At 40.1% G+C, this 15,848-nt stretch overlaps 1 protein-coding gene across 2 annotated transcripts in view; it reads right to left on the reverse strand.

The window, feature by feature from the left end:
• Window positions 1-15,848, reverse strand: part of tet1 (tet methylcytosine dioxygenase 1) — a 46,130-nt gene that overhangs the window by 26,213 nt on the left and 4,069 nt on the right. The window lies entirely within an intron of this gene.

Consider the following 15,848-nt stretch of genomic DNA (forward strand, 5'->3'; position numbering starts at 1 on the left):
TGAAAGTCATGTCCTTAAGAAATAGGAAAAAATCCAGCAAAGACCTGACACAAGACCAGAGAGATGCATCTGGCCCTTCAGTTGTTATCCATCCACTATTCACTGAAGCCTCATCAGAAATGATATCAGAAGAAGGGTGGCTGTCAAGAAGCCATTCTTAAGGAGGGAGAACAATGAGAACAGGCTGAAGTATGGCAAATTACACAAGATCTGCACTGAAAATAAGTGACAACAGATTTTATGGAGTGATAAATCCAAATTTGACATTTTTTGTTCAAATTGTCATCAGGAGGTCAGGAGAGAGGTACAACAGTGAGTGTCTACAGGCATCTGTAAAACATGGAGGCTCTGTCATGGGTTGGCGCTGTATTTCTGCCAGTGATGTTGGGGATCTATCAGAATTGATGGAATTAGGAATACAGAAAAGTACGGTGAGATTTTAATCCACCATGCAATACTATCTGAAAAGCATCTGACTAGCAACAGCTTAATTTTCCAGCATGACAATGTAAAAGCATACCTGGATAAAAAAACATGCAATAGAGCACTATCAGTCATGGATTGGCCTCCCCAGAGCCTGGACCTCAACATTATAGAAGCAGTGTGGGATAATCTTGACAGAGAACAGAACAAAAGGCAGCCAACATCCAAAGAAGAGCTCTGAATTTACTCCAAGAAGCCTGGAGAACTACTTAGAAACGACAAGAAAGCTGCCTAAGAGAGTTCAGGCTGTGTTGAAGAATAAAGGTGGTCATACCAAATATTGACTTTTAAACTTGTTAAAATTGCACAAGCTCCATTTTTGCCTTATATGCTGTATTTCCATATATTGCTTGCAGATGTTTCAATAAATCACTGCTACTATTTTCCATTTTCCTAGCAAAATACAAAGACGTGAAGGATGGCTGAAGACTTTTGCTTGGTACTGTAAGCATAGCAGAATAATTTGCTGTAGCATCTATAATTTCTAAATGACTGTCTCGTTCACCCACCCCCAAATCCCTTTCTAAACAATCCCCCTCAGGAAAAGCTGTGGTTCGAGAAAAAACAGAAAACAAAAAAAAAACCCCAAAAGACAAAAACTATCATGAGACAGAAATATTTTGCCTGTTTTAAAGGTAACCTTGTGGCCAAGAAGCTGAGTTCAACCCAGGACAAGGAACCATGAACGTAGCCAAAGCCTGCTGTTAACAATCTAGCAACCAACCTTAGTCGTGGGCTTGACTGTGGGAGCAGATATAGTTCAGCTCAGCTCAGCCCAGTCAAAACAATAAAAACTATATCAGTGTAGCATCCAGCCTGCAGTAAATATGAACAACCAAAAGGATAAGACAGCTGCAAAAATATGTCATGGTGGAGTAGCAGTAAGTCATGTCAAAATCTCACACATTATTCAACAGCATGTTACACCCAGTGAGCCACAAAGAGCCCATATGGAGAATGATTTGGTTAATATAAGAGACTAGGAGATGTGAATTTTTATACTTTTGATGCACTTTCTGAAACATGTACTCAAGTACTGCAATCTTAGCTATGGTGCTCAAAGGTCGTTTTTATCACACTACAAAGTTCAACAGTCAGTGAGTTTGTCAGTTACACTTATCACAGTCAAACTGCTGCATGGTGTGGCTTCATGTATATTAGCATGCACCCCCTTTCTGCTGCTTGATAACCTCATCATTTCAAATTTGTCTTCAACTGCACAATATTTACTGTAAACTTGCTTCATTCTACCACTGAAGCAAATAAACTGTGCAATACTGTCATGTAAATTTATGGTGCAACTGATGTATATTCTTGATTTTTTTATTTTTATTTTGTATTTTTTTTGCATCTAACAGGCTAAGAGAGCTTCTTGCATTTGTGTTATGATGAACATCCTTTTATCTTTAATTGCACTTTCACTTATACTTAAACGTGAAATGCTGTAACCTGACTCCAAACCCCCAGGAGTTCTTTGGCTGAGACTCAGATTGGGATTCACAGCAAATATTTTCAAATGCAGCACCTTGGAACAATGCCAAGCAGTAAATGCTGTTAATTTCTTTAGCTGGTAGCTGATAATTCAGTATTAACATCTGTGGATACCTGATTATCTTGAAAAACATGTAAGATTCCGATAAGTCATCTTCCCCAAACAACAATCATCACATGTTTCCTGACACACTGTAAAACAAGCACAGATGTAGACTAAACACTTGAAATATGCACGAGGAATGAGTGTGGTGTGCTGAAGCAAACTTTGTCCCCACAAAATAATATTTCTTCACACTGTCAGTAACTGTAAAAACCCTGTCAACACTACAACAACTTGCATATTGTCAGCTATTTAATCAAAATGTGAATTCATGCTTGCAGCTACAGAACTGACATACTGACAATTCATACTGAGTGGCACACCCAGGAGCACTCACATTTATTTATTTCTTTTTAATGAGTAATTTACTGACCCACCTTACAACTTAAAATATGTCACATTAGTGTGTTAGTATCTTACTGTAAAAGAAGCATTATATCTGAACAGTGACTTGATTTAGTGATTAAACAAGCGTAAAAGCAGAATGTATCAACAATTATGGCTGAGAGAAGTCTTACCTGGGTTATTATCATTGAGAAATATTCATGTCACAGTTAAAAACATGCGTATGAAAAATGTTAGTGTCTTCTTGGTGTTATTCATTGAGACAGCTGCAGTTGCGCTCTCCTCTGAATGTGACCAGTAGTCCAACAGGTTTAATGCTAAGACAACATCAACAAGCAGCACTGCTAAACAGGTTACACCAACCACAAACTATGTCTCCTACACTGTTTGTGTAGGAGACATACCTACGAACTGCTATCATGTTACTATCAGTCAGCATGTACTGCTGAGGCTCTTTTCGCAAGTAAAAGCAGTGTAACATAGCTTCACTACATTCTTCTCCAGCATTCCCTCTGGGTGTAGCAGACTAAAAATGCTCTTATCTGATTATAGAACCCTTCTGGTTTGAACACACAACATTTATAAAAGCACGCAGATTCCTATATAAAAAAAAAATACAGTTAAAGCGTAACCATAAAGTTCATCTCCTCTACTGTGCGTCTCAGCTTTTAGACAGTTTATGACTGCGGTGCCGAATGACTTTCTCCTCCTGCTGCCACTCCACTCGACAAAATGCTCGACAGCTTCTAACAATCTTCCACCGCGCCCTTAATTTTCAGCTCTATAACTGTCCCATGTATTTTTTTTTTCCTCTTTAATGAGCGGCCCAGCTCTCATTAGGAACATGAAGTCTGGACATTAATCACCCCAAGCTACAGTACACATGCACAGCAAGCGAGGTAAAGAAAGCCATTCGGCACTGCAGTCATAAACTGTCTCTGACACATGTGGAGGCTGACCCACTGGAGTCCAGCCCAGTGATGGAGCTGTGCCAAGCATGATTGCTGCCAACACTTGTCATTACTGCCATTACAGCAGACTATAATGTAAACTTGTCTCTCATTTGCATGGAAAAGTTACAGACCATTAATGAAGGGCAGAAGTATGAGGGAGTTTCTCCTCTTTTTGCCTTTTTTACTCAAGTTGCGGCTTTCTACTGATCACCTTCAGTGTGTCAGAGGAGGAAAAAAAGGACAGCTTTACTATCCCGGGGGTTGTTGGAGAAGCTGAAGTGAAAGGTAACAATAATGGGAAATGGGAAAACGTGGCTCTACGCTTTGACTTGCCCTCCTGCTTCACATAAAGCCCACATTTACACAACCTGTCAAACAATCACTCAAACACCTCTTTGTGTAGGTCACAGCCCAAAAGACCAACACATGTCAAACATTTGGAGACTCAGAATCAGCAGTAGTAACCTTTATGCAAACACCCACTTTAGCATTTGGATCCAAGGCCATATGGAATATTTTTCCATGAAGAAAACCCTGAAACTATAAAGTCTGTGTTACCTGAGAGGAGGCAGCAGTATGGCTCATAATCAGAAGACCCCAGAGGCTACTCACATATCACTCTGATTCCTTTTCCAAAAGCACATCTGCAAGCTAAAGACTGTGACTAAATGCCTGCACAGCAACTTTCTGCACTCTCTTCTACGTGCTCTCTCATTCTTCAGCAAACACACACAAATACAAATGCATGTTTGCAGCTTTCACGCTTCCTTTATGGACAGCTTAGAGCCCATGGGTGAGGCTATTTTAAGGACACAATGAATTCTCATTCAAAGCTCCATTTCACACACATGCAAAGTTATGTAACATCTACAGTCCCACTCTTGAAAGGAAATGTGCACCATTCAACACCACACCCTAAACCCACATGGGCTCAATTTACAAGCCAGCAGAGGCTGGTCAGCTTGAGGGGACAGGGGGGTCATTCTTTCTTTCACCCCTTTAGCCCATCCAGGAGAGGAGGGACAAATCTTAAAATCTGTATTCAGCAACTAAAGTGACCCCTGGAATCTTTGGACTTTCTTTGTCCTTTCATGGATCAACGTGTGTCCGTACCTTCTGAGCCTGGTCAGAAGATATATGACAAACATTTGCACAAACACACAATTGTGTATTAAGTCCTAGCTCTGTCCTAACTCTCTTTGAGTTTTGGGAACTGCTATGTCTAAATATGTAAGTCATTTTCACCTTGAGAAGGCTTAGAAGGGAAATGCAAGCAGGTCCTTATTTTTATCTAAACAGTGATACAAATGCAAACACAAACACTAGGCAGGCAGAGCCGCATGAGGGCCTCAGATGCTCTAACAATGAGACAGGAAAAGCCTTACTTAAGTTGTTGCTAGTGCAACATGCTGAGTAGGCATGGTTGCCATATGACAGTGTGTACACACACTAGTGCACACACACACTCACACATGCACACGTTTGCAGAGAGGTGCACACAAATTCCATTGGTGCGTTGAAAGAATTACATTATCGCGTAGCAACAGAGAGAGATGGGAGTATAATGAATGAACAAAAGGAAAATGGACAAAAGAATAGACAAAGCCATGAATTAATTACAATCATTGCCCTCAGTGGATGCCATTCTGAAGAGGTTCTTCAGAACCAATGACAAGAGGGAGGAAGAAGATGAGTTTACATCCTCTTCAGGTATATTAGTGATATTCTAAATACAACAGGTTAGACTGATGCATGAATAAGCTCTGATTTCTCCAGGAGGCCATTGTGTGCCCTTGGCAGGATTTGATTGGCATTTCTTTCGGGGGGGGCAAAGTCAGCATTTCTTTTCACCCAGAGAAACCAAGTGGCACGACTTCAAAGCTTATTCAGGGACTTAGGTTCTCACAACAGTCAGGACACGCCACAAACTCACAGATTCAAAGACCCTAAGAGGGCTCAGGAGTGAAGCATTACTGGTATCAGAGTTTAACTCTGCCAATATCTTGCCATATTATGAATATTATAGAAAACAAATCAAACTGCAGTATGTTTCGACTGGAAATGACAGCAGTATGTGCACTGAAGCCAATAATCTGCTGTCTCTTCTTATATGTAACACAGCTGCCCCCACTTGAGATTTTTGTTGTTCTGAGGCAGTGTCACCTCACAGCAAGATGGTTCCTGGTTCAAACCCCAGCTGGGGACTTTCTTGGTAGAGTTTGCATGTTCTCCCTGTGCCTGCATGGATTTCCACTGGGTACTTTGGTGTCCTCACACAGGCTAAAAATGTGCACATGAGATTAATTGGTGATTGTAAATTGTCCATTGATATGAGGTAGAGTGTATAGATAAAGCACTGTATGAATGTATGTTAAATGTGGCTTGTAATCTAAAGTGCTTTGAGTGGTGAGTAAGAATAGTAGGAGTAGGAAAGTGCTGCAGAAACGGCAGCTCATTTTGGTTTAATTATGTAAATCAGGCATTAGGCAAAGGTTTGCATTCTGGGGCTATTGGTTTCCACTAAATGCATGTCACATGAGATAAATAATGCTCAGTCTCTCACTAATCCAGTGCTCCAAAACTTCATACCGCATGTGAGCACTCAGCACAAAAAAAACTATTAAGGCTGAGTGAGTGGATGAATATATTGGCCAATTCAATTTAAAGCAGGTGAGGTGACTGTTGTGATTTGGTGCTATAAAAATAAAACAGGATTGAATTGAATTCAGTTCAATTTTATTCACACATTTGGACACATTTGTGTCCAAACCTTTGACTGGTACAGTTGCCTCAAGGTATATTGTAAGGTAAAGATGATACAATATTAGAAGGAAACGCCAAAAGTTACACGACCCCCTATGAACAAGCACTTGGTGAAAGGAGGACTGAAAAACTCCCTTTTAACAGGAAGAAACTTCCGGCAGAAAAAAGCACAGGGAGGGGCAGCTGTTCGCTGGGGGTGAAGGGAAAGAGAAGAGAGCAGAGAGAGACAGGACAAAAGACACACTAAAGGAGACAGAGCCAGGGTTTAATAATCTTAGAGGGTGTAGAGAGTGTCTGTCCCCCACATCCAAACTAGGAGCTGGTTCCACAGAAGAGGGTCCTGATAGCTGAAGGCTCTGCCTCAAATTCCACTTTTGAAAACTCTAGTAATTACAAGTAAGACTGGAGTCTGAGGCAATTGCTCTCACACTGCAGTCACTGAGGAAATACAAAACTGTAACAAGACTTCATAACACGTTCTAGCAAGGAGACCATACTGTGGTTAGAGCAAACATTTGTTTCAAATGATGTTTGAGGTTGAGAGATTTTATGTGATGTTCTTGAGAATGTCCTTTATCCTCTTAAAATGATTCAACATTTGGGACATGTGTAATTGCTCTTAACTATCTAATAACTGCAGTTACAGACTGAGTGACTGAGTGTTGCTTCCTGTGGACTTTTGTTTTTCCTAATATCACACAATCGGACAAAAATTAGTGTGTGATGGCTTGTGTCAAGTACCTTGGGAGCAGCTGTACTCTATACTCCCCACACTGGCACTGCCTGGTCCATACATCAGCCCAGATGTATAGGAGACTTTGGCCAAATAACTGAACGACAAATGAAATAAAACAGATATTTCCCCTGATTCGCTGAGCCAAAGCTCTGCAGCTATTAAAGATAACCACCTCACAAGGTAGTTATAAATTTAACTGGCTTGGACCAGTTTAACAGAAAATACACAGCAGCTCTGATAACAGGCAAGCTCATGTAATAAAATGTGTATCTCTGCCAGGGGAAAAAAAGTCAGAGTAGAGAGTAGGCTAAAGAAAAAATTACCCTGCTTTGTCATAATGAGTTGGCTGTATTAAATCAGTGTTTCTGACATTTCACGAATCTTCCTCCCTACCTCAGCCCCCTTCTGTCCCACACATTTACGTAATGAAGGGGAAAAAGAAAGCTGTCCTTCAGCTCACTGCCAGAATGCCCACGTGTGCATGTGGAGAAACCTGTACTCATTTTTTTCTTTTTATATGAACAGAGATCATTGCGCTCGAAGTGACAACCAAAATCGAGTCACACGCCCAAGTCTGTTGTGGCTTAGAAATAGAGTTTGTTTTTCTGTTCACATTACTTTTTATAATTTTGAGTCAGTTTGTAGTTTTGTGTTGAATTTTTTTTTGGTTTATATATATTTTTACTGCATAACTGAAAGAATACTTATGAACATCAACATTTAGGGATCAGCACAAATGACTTCCCATCAACTTCAACCGCATACCAAGCTTTATGGCCAGCAGGGGGCGACTCCTCTGCTTGCTAAAGGAATTCCAACTGTGTAAAAACTTTACAAATATGTTTATGATCCCAAATCATAAACCAAATTATACTAACAATGCTAAGACACGTTTCTTAAAACCTTACATCCTTTTCTCAAACCTCTAAAACCCAATTTTAAGCTAAATTTGCAAAACTACTGACTTCTCTGGCAAAACCTCACAAAAAAGAACACAGTTCAAAATAATAACACTACTGAACAATCATTATACACTACATCAAAATAATCAGAAACACAGTGTTAGGGACATTTAACTCTCGTCTTTCCAACCTCATTTGGCCGTCTTGAAATTCTAAAATGATTTAAAAATATGAACGTTAAACCAAAAGGGACTTGCCGATGCCGATCTGGATTTGTTTATCAGCCACTGGACCTGTGCGCCTTGAGTCGACCTTGAACTCCTCTGTATACCAAAGTATTCTAGAATCAAATGTGAAACCATCTTTCCGAGCTTGGTTGAAATAGGGTTGTGCAACAGGACAATGATCCCAAGCACAACAGTAAATCCACAACAGAATGACTGAAAAAGAAAAGAATCTAGGTGTTGCAAAGTCCAGTCAAAGTTCAGACCTCAGTCCAACTGAAATGCTGTGGTGGGACCTTAAGAGAGCAGTGAATAAAAAAATGCATGCAAACCTCAATGAACTGAAGCAACGTTTTAAAGAGGATTGAGCGAAAATTGCTTCACATCAATGTGAGAAACTGATAAAGTCACATAACAATTACTTTAAGTTCTTGCTGCTAAAGGTGGTTTTACAAGCTGACAAACTTTTTCACATCACCGTATGGATTGCATATCTCACAACACTTGTGTATCATGCTGTAAATTACATATGAAAGTGACCAGTTTCACAGTTTAACTCATCCAACATAATTATAAGGAGTATGAATTTTGCTGTGAGGGAAAATTCATGATCCTACTCATCCGTGTCTTCCTCATCTGCTTCTCACATTTCCCATTAATTGCTGGCATGAACCTTCTGAACCCTTGCTTGCTGTGAACTTGGAACTGCCTTATGCTGGTGTGAACAATTTTGAGATGTTGTGATGCCTATGCTGTAGCTGTGTCTGCCTCCTGTGGTTAGTCTTAGGCATCACGAGTGTATCACTGTGCAAAAAGTGTTTGAGCAAGTGAGAATGTGCCTAGTTTCACAAAAAGGCTAAAACGAGACAAATTGTGTCTAACTAGGCGAAAACTGTTTCAGTGGCTGATTCAATAAATTGGCTTGGAAATTTGGTGTAGACAATAGGAGTTATTGTTTTAGCAATTCAGAAACACTCTTATTATGAGCTCAGTGAGAGTAAAACAGACCATAAAGCAGGATTGCCAGAGTGTGCAATGTGGTTAAATCCAGTGTTGGGGGAAAAAAAAAAAAAAAGATATGGCAATGGCCAAAATGCTAAAGTTAAGACTTGAATATGACAATTCACAATGCAACGCATGATGCTGCTATGACACAGTTGCTATGTCCATCAAGCCTGTGACTTTAAAATGGTTAGATACAAATTGCTTTCCCTGTTCTACTTTTCAGGCATTTTGGTTTACAAAGATGAATAAAACTGAATTAAAAAGGGGAATGTGACACAAATTTGTGTCCAGTTATAAATTTTCTTCCAGCACAGTGAAATTCTTGCTTGTAGCTACAAGCTCTAAAGTGCAAGCGTAGCTGTAGATCTACCTACTAACCTGCATAGTTTAGCCTAATTACCTGAATATAGGTTACTGAGCTCAAAGTCCGACACTCAGACTGTGGTTATCTCCACTAAGCCTCATTGTGACCCTAAGAATACGCCATTAGACAATCATGGCAGGTTAAAGGTCAGCAGACAAAGAGATCACCATGGCAACCATAAGTACTGAGGATCTCCACTGCTGTCTGTGAAAGAGGGGGACGCTGGCTTCAGACATAATGGGAGATCTACTCCAACAAATCACCCTCACTTTGCGTCATGCTAGTTAAATTTGGGAACAGTGAGGGTGTTGCTGCACACAGCTTTGAATATCTGCAACCGTCGCTGCAGGGCGCTGCAAGCTGCGTGTCCTCGCTACTAGAGTCCTGACTGATGGACCGACAAGTGTTTTCCTGATGCACGTGCTACTTCAGCTAGGCCACTCTTCTGATGAAGACGCTGCAGTGTACAAAGGAGGAGTAGGAAAGGTGCGGGAGATAAATGAGTTTGCATTTGAAGCTGGACCAAGCTGGTTGTAAGCAAGCCAGTTACTATTTGCACAGTGTAGTGCACAGCTGCAGCTCTATTGTCCTGAACTGAAAGCTGCCACCACTATGTAATTATAGTGCACCTCAGACTTACCTAAAGCATGCCTCACCAGGTGCATTGACTTGATAAACACAGAGACACCATTACTCACAGATAATATGTTGCAATATGTAGGAACACAAAAGCCAAAATAATGATGTGCTTTGTTTTGTTTTTTTAATTTGAGTTAATCTCATATCTTTCATTAAATACAGATAACTGGAAAAAGTGTAAAAGTACAAATAGGTTGCAGTGTAATTATATAAACAATGATTAAAAAAAACAAGACACATGATGATGTTAAACACTGAAACTCTAAATCTAATTAGATGAAAAATATTAATGTATATGTGTAAGTAACAACACAACTACCTGATGGAAATCAGGTAAAATGCTGGGAAGGGCTATGGACTGTAAAGTTTTTAATTATGGTACTGACATGTAAATATCAGTACCATGTAAATCTTAATAATATTATATCTGAGAGCTGACTACTATATTGACTGAGGATAAAAACTGAGTCAGCATAAACATGTCAGGACTGTTACAGTCAAATATACGCTCTAAAAATGCAGGCTGTTCTGAGCTCATTAACTTCAGTATTTTGTTTCTGGGAACTATGTGCTGACATGTGGATTTGTGCTTAGGGGCAGGTGTCACTGGCTTTGCCCTCACAGCCCAGTACAAGACAAGGCCACGAGAGGACCATCAAACTTGAGTGAAAGCAGATATTTTCAACTGGAAAGCTTTGCTCTTACTGGCCACCACTTGCGTTCTCTTTCTTAGTGCATAAACCATGGAAGTTCATATATTTACTTTTTGCAAACAGTTTTTATTTTTTTTTTTTTTAGTTTGTTTTCAGTTGTTTTTTTAAACAGTTTTGGCATGTTTCCTGTGTTTTGTGGCAGAGTAGAGTTTTTCCTGGCTCAGAAAGGGCCTTTGGGGGTAACACGACAGTAAACAACCAGGCAGTAAAGGCAATGAGTCTGTATTACCTTATCTGACCTTCATTTTCTTGTAATTTTTGACCATTTTATAAATAAAAATGAAGTCTCAATTTAAAAAAAAAAAAAAAAAAAAAGCTTAGGAAATAATTTTATTACAATCCTGGTGATTTTTATTTGGTTTTGTCTAAAATTTCTTGGAGGGTGGCAACATTTCCAGCGAAGAAAAAAACCTCTTAAGAGTAAAACTCAACCAAACCCTAGCCAGCTCACTATAATACAACTGAGCACAGAATCCACATGCCCCTACATGAACTCCTCTTTGGCCTCTGCACCTTCTTTTCCACAATCTTGTAGTGTTAGAAACATTTCCTGGAAGGGTGTGTAAGCTTGATTAGCAAGACTGGCCAGCGAGTGTGTCAAGGTATTACACTAAAGCCCACATGAAGTACACACGCAGCAAGTTATAGCATAAGACAAGCAATAACCTTGCTCTACCTGTTTTGCATCTAGGATTAGGCCAAGGATGAAGCTCAGGATTTTAACTACACTTCATCGGGATGACAGCTGTCATCCAATGTTTCGCTTGCAACACCTGGTGCAGGCTCCACCCCTGCAGTCATTTTAAATGTAAAACTTGTTCTCAGGCCACAAACACAAGCACTGCTGTATGGGAGTGCGGGCCAGTGTGATGCCAGTTAAGAGCAAAACAACTGGGCTCTGTTGTTTGACTGAGAGCAGATCAGAAGTTCTGCATCACTCTATGTGACGTCCACCAATGACAGTGTGCATGCAAGCCCTCATACAAACATGCACAAGATCAAGAGTCACCACCAGATATGCTCTAAGTGTGTCACTGAGCCACTCAGCACCACACATACACACACACACACACACTGACCTACAATTCAGGGTAATCCGAATAACATGGCTGCAAATCTCTGCCTGGCCTGATCTTTCCTTCCTCACCCACTCTTATACTAGAACTAGAGCACAAAGGTCTCTACTACTAAGACTGCAGGTATTATATAATCAGCCCTAACCTGTTTCTGTCACTGCTACCACTGTAAGGGTTCTGCTAGGGCATGCATGCACGTTTGCACACAATGGACTACACATGCACCCTCACACACAGCTGTTAACACACACCCCTCCACAAACACCACTGTGGGTTATGTAGTAGCACGGGTTACAAAAAGGATTGAGAATATGTCTGTTTAGCTCTCTGTCCCTTCAGAAGTATGGACACTGCTTGGTGCTGATAAGTAACAACTACACATTCTTGACAAAACATGACATTGTGAAGGTTTGTTGGTGCTTAACAATTAGTAAATTGGACACTCAATGAATGCAAACCCTGTTTTTTTTTTCTCTAGCTTTTATCTGTGTTTTAATCTTGACCAACTTTGGAGAAAATATGTGTCAAATAATGTACCAGCCAAAGGTTTGGACACACTCGCCCTTTGACTTCTACTGTATATGTCAAAGTGATAGATTTTCTTCAGCAGTCATCTGATGGTAGGGCATGTAAGGCTGGTTTGTCCAGTACTGTTAAGCCGCTCTCAACTTTAACTAGAAAAATGATTAACAATACAAAAACACACTATATTGTATATGTCAGAGACCAAAATAATAAAGTGTATTGATGTCTTGGTAAAACTGCAGAGTAGTGCTGGGTGATATGACCAAAAATATGTCTCATTATACTAGTTAATATTCTGTTAGTTTCACTGTATTATTTTTAATAATATTTCTAGATAAATCACTTTTCAATTACTTATTCTTCTGGCAAAGAAAATCAGTTTAATGTCATCATTAAGAAGAATATTTAGAGAACATAGCAACTTTTTTGAAAGAAAAGAAAATACCAATGTGCCTGAAGAGGAAGCTCATGGACAGACTCATTTTACCAGGAAAGACATAAGGAGTAGAGACATGGACCCTCACGAAACAACAGGAGAGCCCAGAAGAGCATGCAAAGAGCCATGCTAAACATCACCAGAAAAGATAAAATTAGAAATGATGTCATAAGATCCAAGACTGAAGTTAAGGACAGTGAGCAGGACATCTTGCCAGAATGAGTAACATGAGATGGGCAAAGAAAACAATTAAGTGGACACCAAGAGAAGGGAAGCGAGTGAGAGGGAGACCAAAGAGAAGACGTGAGACTATATCGAAGAGGTGGGAGGCAGCATGTGGATGCAATTGGCACAGAACTGGAGTGTGTGGTGAGAGATGTGGAAGCCATCTGCCAGCAGAGGCATGACGTGCTAAGATGATGATGATGATTAAAAAGAAATACAATTTACAGCGCTCCATGTGGAAGGAAAATTAATCCTAAAATCTGTGAACCGTCACTGATTCCTCAGCCATAGGCGTAGGAACCAGGGGGGACAGGGGCATGTCCCCCCAATATTGGAGACAGGTGCATTTGTCCTACCCAAAAATTACACTGCGGAGGAAAAAAAAAACAACTAAATCTGTAACTCGTGTGCTTTTATTTTGAAGCGTCACGTCACATAGCATCATGTCACTACGCTCCCCCTGCTCCCCTCTGAACGGCTAGTGTTTGGGAGGCGGGAGACAGTGGCAGGAGTCAGAAACTCTTTTGAATGAGGTAAAACGGTCTGTTGGGAATGTTGCCATGAATATGGCTTGTTTATAACGCCTTGTTGTTAGTTTACTTTCATAAATAGAAACCAAATCTTTTTCAGTCATCTTAATCACTCGTCCAATTTTTACTGCTAACTTTGTCTAGAAGTTAGCTAAACTAGCCAACATGTTTTGTTATCTCATTTCAGCACAATGCCACCACAAACAAAAAAGGCTGAAACAGCAGCAGGGTTTACTTTGATTTTTTAAAAAGAGTAACGTCAGTGTGAGTAACAGTCACACAACACAAGGGCAACGCCTGATCATAATTTATCAACATGTACGACAATATATTAGATATGTGTAATGATATCTTATCAGGAGAATGGTGGTATATAGAGTAATGACTCAGTTGAAGCAATGAAAGGTGGAGCGGCTGAAGAAGCTCAGAAGAGGTCTTAAATGAGTTTAATTAATTATGTATTAGCCTCTTATTACTTTTAAATATAAAACTAAACAATTTGATCATGAGAAGAACTGGTTCAGGGAAGAGAGAGGAGAGCCAGGTGGAGCTTCAAGGTGTGAGGTCAGCTTTAAAAACCATATTAATTATAATAGATCCAGAAAGAACAGGTGAGGACTGATGTCAGGTTGATTTTTTTTTCCAAGATAAATTTTCAATAATGTTTTCATTATTTCCACAGTACTTATAAGAATATGGGTTAGGTTATGTTTAGGATGCCAGGTGCAGTACAACACCTCAGTAGAGTTGGTGAAATGCTTCTCTATAGTGACCAATAAGTGGATTTCTTTTCTCGTTTAGTATAAAATGAGCCACCTTTAGGTTCAGGAGCTGTTCCTCATCTCTGAAACCATTTTGTATGTTTAGGAGCAGCAATGCAGGGGCAGCACAAAGGAGACAGGAAAAAGAGAGGGTGGTACAGGGCTCCAGGTGAGGTTTTAAAATAAATGAAGACTTACTGTAAGGGTTAGGTGATGCTGTTAACAGAGTTAACAGCATATGAGATGTAATGTTTAATCATTAATTGATATTAATCTCTGGCTCTCTTCCACAGCATGTCTTTCTCTCCCCTCAGCCCAACCGGTCGCGGCAGATGACTGCCCCTCCCTGAGCCTGGTTCTGCTGGAGGTTTCTTCCTGTTAAAAGGGAGTTTTTCCTTTCCACTGTCGCCAAGTGCTTGCTCATAGGGGGTCGTTTTGACTGTTGGGTTTTCTCTGTATTATTGTAGGGTCTTTACTCACAATACAAAGCGCCTTGAGGCGACAGTTTGTTGTGATTTGGCGCTATATAAATAAAATTGAATTGAAAAATTGAATTGAATTGAATTGAATTGAATTAATGTATACATCTTAGGGCTGGGCAATAAATCAATAGCAATATGTACTGCGATAGACACGTGATCAATATAGCATTTTTTTTATGCTTTGCTCAGAGTATTTACGGATCTGTCAGGTTTCCAATCTGTGTCCCCCCCAATAGTAAACTCATTCCTACGCCCTTGTCCTCAGCTCATTGCTTATTGACACTAGAGTGAAAATAGGACAGCTGGGGTTTGCACAGTAATAGTTGAACCATTTTGCATTCAATGACTGCTGTAACTAGCTGCAGCAGCCAACTGGTAGGAAAAAGGTTGGGCGTGCAACACCCTCAACCTTTGTGCAACAACTTAAGACTGCAAGGTAACGGCACAGGTTGCCTGGTGGGAGGCAACCTGTCTCCAAACAATAGTCATTGGACTTGGACTGTTTACAGGAAAATTGGCAAAGGTTTAAAAACAATTCTAGTTTTATTGCCCTCCCAACGGACCAACTGACTGCGAGTGATCCCAGACCCGGTTTCTATCTTCGAAGGAACTTCATTGCGTATGGTTGCAGTAGTTTTGGTCATGCAATTGTGGATTCTCACATTTTAAAATTGATTTAAAGGTTTTACTGGTCACTTTCAAAGCAGGTATGCGTCTGATCCCAAGCAGCACAGCAGAAATGCTGATGGTTCTCCTGGTCCTTACAAAGTCAAGACTTAAATCAAAAGCTGACTGTGCTTTAGCCACCAGACTTTAATCTTCCTGAGGAGATCGCACTTTCAGAATCAGTGACCCCTTCCACTTGTTCCACATTTTTATGAATTTGCCTTTATGTGATTCCATTACTTAGTTTTTCCATTACTGCGTTTAGTCTTTCATTGATAGGCAGAGTATTTTGCTTTCATATTTTTGTCAGAAGCACTCCATAACCCTATTGCTCTCCATAGCATTATTTCTGAAAAAAATCCTTATCTGACTTACTAGGTTTTTTTTTTTTCTAAAATATACCCTTCAGTGCCCTGGAGGAAAAAA

This window comes from Archocentrus centrarchus, chromosome 15 (genome assembly GCF_007364275.1).
Source record: "Archocentrus centrarchus isolate MPI-CPG fArcCen1 chromosome 15, fArcCen1, whole genome shotgun sequence".
NCBI classification, from domain to species: domain Eukaryota; kingdom Metazoa; phylum Chordata; class Actinopteri; order Cichliformes; family Cichlidae; genus Archocentrus; species Archocentrus centrarchus.